The 4,329-nt window shown below is 34.9% G+C and overlaps 1 long non-coding RNA gene across 1 annotated transcript; it reads left to right on the forward strand.

Moving 5' to 3' along the window:
- The first annotated feature begins 2,283 nt into the window (after positions 1 to 2,283).
- Positions 2,284 to 3,668, forward strand: LOC133183839 (uncharacterized). The gene is made up of 3 exons (XR_009720743.1): positions 2,284 to 3,226; positions 3,390 to 3,482; positions 3,583 to 3,668. It is a non-coding gene; the product is annotated as an uncharacterized LOC133183839 (long non-coding RNA).
- The last annotated feature ends 661 nt before the right edge of the window (positions 3,669 to 4,329 follow it).

A 4,329-nucleotide genomic window follows, 5' to 3' on the forward strand; every position in this document is an offset into this window, starting at 1 on the left:
AAATCTTCTCAAGAACAGCAAAGCAATGATGAGTCATATATATATAGAAGCATCCTCAGGTAGTGTAAATTCAAGTTTGTTCAAATCATGACCCCTGGGGGTAGGGTGGGGCCATAATGGAGGATCAAAGTTTTACATAGAAATATAAAGGAAAAATCTTAAAAAATCTTCTCAAGAACAGTAAAGCGATGATGAGTCATATGATATAGAAGCATCCTCAGGTAGTGTAGATTCAAGTTTGTTCAAATCATGACCCCCAGGGGTAGGGTGGGGCCACAATGGAGGATCAAAGTTTTACATAGAAATATAAAGGAAAAATCTTAAAAAATCTTGTTCTCAAGAACAGTAAAGTCATGATGAGTCATATTTATTTGGAAGCATCCTCAGATAGTGTATATTCAAGTTTGTTCAAATCATGACCCCCGGGGGTGTGGCGAGGCCACAATGGAGGATCAAAGTTTTACATAGAAATATATAGGAAAAATCCTCTTCTCAAGAACAGCCAAGCCATGATGAGTCATATTTATATAGAAGCATCCTCAGGTAGTGTAGATTCATGTTTGTTCAAATCATGACCCCTAGGGGTAGGGTGGGACCACAATGGAGGATCAAAGTTTTACATAGAAATATATAGGAAAAATTTTAAGAATCTTCTTCTCAGGAACAGCAAAGCCCTGATTGATCATATTTATGTGGAAGCATCTTCAGGTAGTGTAGATTCTATTTTGTTCAAATCATGACCCCCAGGGGTAGAGTGAGGCCACAATGGAGGATCAAAGTCTTAAATAGAAATATATAGGAAAATATCTACTTCTGAAGATCTGCAAAGCCATGATTAATCATTTTGATATGGAAGCATCCTCAGGTAGTGTAGATTCAAGTTTGTTAAAATGATGACTCCCAGGGATGGGGTAGGGCCACAATGGGGGATCGAAATTTTACATAGGAACATATAGGAAAATATCTTCTCAAGAACTGAAAATCTTGTTTAGTCATTTTGATATGAAAGCATCCTCAGGTAGTGTAAATTCAATTTTGTTCAAATGATGACCCCTGGGGGTAGGGTGGGGCCCAATGGGGGATCAAAAGTTTTACATAAAAACATATAGAAAAAATATTTCTTCTCAAGAACAGAAAAACTATGTTTAGTCATATTGAAATGGAAGCATCCTCAGGTAGTGTAGATTCATGTTTGTTCAAATGGTATTTAGACACTATCTAAAGACATATGCTGAGACATAAAAATCTATTTTCATCGCCTGTATTTTTAGTCTGGGTTGATAACTATGCATTTGGTCATTTTTTTTAATTCACCCATATGATAGGTTGAAGATGAAGCTTAATAGGGTGATGTTAATGAAATTTCTTTTTTAAGATGTGGAAAGGAATTGGTGATAGCAACTGTAAAATTCAACACTGAAGGATGTTGGCCCTCCTTGATAGTGAAATGAGCAGCTACAGCCAGACAGGAATAGGTGGGAAAACCTGGAAATGGCAAGACTGATGGATGCTAGCCCTCCATGATGTGGAAATAAGCAGTGCCAGGACAGGAATTGGTGGAAACAGCTGGAAATGCCAAGACTGATGCAGGGTTCTCCACATTTGAAAATTTAACCATGGAGGAAGCTGTGCGAAAGCGAAATGTGATCGAAAGCACGAACACTTGTTAGACTCTGTACTTAAGCTTCATTAATCAATGATTGAGCTCACAAAACTTAACCACTGCAAAACAAAAAATTGAAATAATCCCTAAAATTTTTTTAAAAAATTAAAATAAATAAAAGAAATAAAAAGGATGATGTATCTTACTTTACAAAAGTACCAGATGTACCAGAATTGAACCAAAACTGTAGGAGTGTTTTAAAATATTTTTTTTTATTTAATATAATAACCATTGCAACAATGTTCGTCGAATTCTATTTAAAAATTAATATACAGAATTGATCTTACCTGTTGCATGTCGAGTTTTATTTGAATAGGGCCAAAATTAATGAAGGAGTAGTATTTTTAAGAAAAAAAGTTTACAGATGCACATACGAACGAACACAGGCATCTTAACATTGCCTGAGCTTTTAACTGTATGTTCTTTGAAAACTTATAGATGGTATAAGTATCAAAACTTTATATATCCAGGGGCATAAATTTGACATAATTATAGTATTGCTTTCTCTGTTCTGTTCTTTCTAAACATTTCTACACTGCATTTTTCACCGATTTTCCTCCATTGTTTACTTCTCCATGTTTTCCAGTGCTAAAAATAGCACCACGCGACATTTCATAAAACGGGAGCTAACTATAAAATTAAGACAGTGATAATGGCATCATGTCCATTTTATCAGAAAGATAATTTTATTAATATTTAAAAACGGAGCAAGAGGATTAAATTAGACATCGTTACATTAAGGCCTGCTACGTCTCTTATCGCTTGTAAATCTGTGATTATATAGTGAACACATTGGAGTTGTGTGCAGGAAAATTAACTCGATCATCAGCTGATTGACTCTCAATTGTCATGGTACATTCGCCAATCCATTTGTTTAGCACAGTCTGCTTTCTCTTGAGGTGCATGCCAGTTGAGTATAAACACAATTAAGTACTCAAATCATGAAAAAGTAGGTGTCAATACTAAAATGCAATAAAAATATAATCATAGCGATCACTGATTTTAACCATGGCACAGCTCGTTTAACCATGGTGCTCATAAATTTAACCATAAAGCCCCTTGTGGAGAACCCTGCTGATGGATGTTGACCCTCCAAGATGTGGAAATGAGCTAATACAGACAGACAGGAATTGGTGGAAGAACCTAGTGGAAAAGGCAAGACCAATGGATGTGGACCCTTCAAGATGTGGAAATGAGCTACTACAGCCAGACAGGAATTGGTGGAAGAACCTGGAAAAGGCAAGACCAATGGATGTGGACCCTTGTAGATATGGAAATAAGCTACTACAGCCAGACAGGAATTGGTGGAAAAACAGGAAATGCCAAGGCTGATGGATGTTTACCCTCCAATATGTGGAAATGAGCTGCTACAACCAAATAGGAATCCAAATAGGAATTGGTGGAAAAACTTGGAAAATATAGACCTGATAGATGTTGACTCTCCAAGATGTGAAAATGGGAGATACAACTAGACAAAATTGGTGGAACAACTGGAGGACAAGATGATGGACGTGGCCTTCCCAGCAGCAATACTTATCACTGTGGATAACTGTCACTGATCAGGTATGTAGCATTAATAATCTAATATCATTTTTTTTTTAAAAAACAACAGCAAAAGAGCAAAAGAATATCTAATCCTTGAGCTATATGATATTTTACTTAGATTTTCTTAATCTCTGTTTTATACCATCATAGATTCTGAAGTTTATGAACTTCTATTTTATAGAATGCTTTGATGAGTTGGTGACAGAACCCATTAGGAAACTCAGATGAAGTAAGGTGGATGTGCTTGACATTTTGAATGTAAAGGAGCCCTCAGGTAAAGGAGAGTTATTCAAGTATGCCATTCTGTGTGACTCTTTGTTCCTCATTTTTACTTCATCAGATCTGATGGTTACCTTTTTCTCATTCTTTGACAGAAAACAAAAGTTTTGAAGAGGCACATCCATGTCATCAGATATGAGAAAGATTAAGAAGAAATTCTGCACAGAGCCAGATCTCTGAAGTACACACAAACAAATCTAATTTACAATGTTATTTTTTATTGTTTATTATTTACTATGTAATCATTATTATTGTTTTATCAGAAAACAAATTTTATTAATTTTTTTTTTTGAATGGGTGTCTGAGTTATAAGAGGGTATGGGGTCGCCCACTCAGACACGTGGGTTTTCTCCGGGTACTCCGGCTTCCTCCCACACTGACCCCATTCTTTTTCTCTATGCCAATGAGATAATTATGTTATCTTTTTTATTTTATATAGATATCATTTATCATTATTTTGCTGTAATGTTATTTTATTTTATCATCAATTATAATTATATTTTAAAATTGCTTAGAGTAAATTGTTCTGAGGACCTACCCCGGTAGTCTGTACCCTGGGGCATTACTGGTTGGAACTTCAGGTTCCTTGGGCACATGGTTGCCAGGCTGCTTTGTTTTTTTTTTTTTTAAAAAAAATCTTTATTTTTGTCTTATCCAACATCAAACAAATTATATTTAAATGTTACAGAAGGAGTAACTAACTATATTATTATTCCTAGAATGTACAAATTCACTTACCTATTATATTAATAATAAGGGTAGATAGTGATTATGAATTTATTGTCTAATTGAATACATATGCAGTATGTATTATTTAGATGATTATATATTGTAAATGTTGA

The sequence above is a fragment of the Saccostrea echinata genome, unplaced genomic scaffold (assembly GCF_033153115.1).
Source record: "Saccostrea echinata isolate AGI-Se365-2 ecotype Australia unplaced genomic scaffold, CSIRO_AGI_Sech_v1 ptg000009l, whole genome shotgun sequence".
Classification (NCBI taxonomy): Eukaryota; Metazoa; Mollusca; class Bivalvia; order Ostreida; family Ostreidae; genus Saccostrea; species Saccostrea echinata.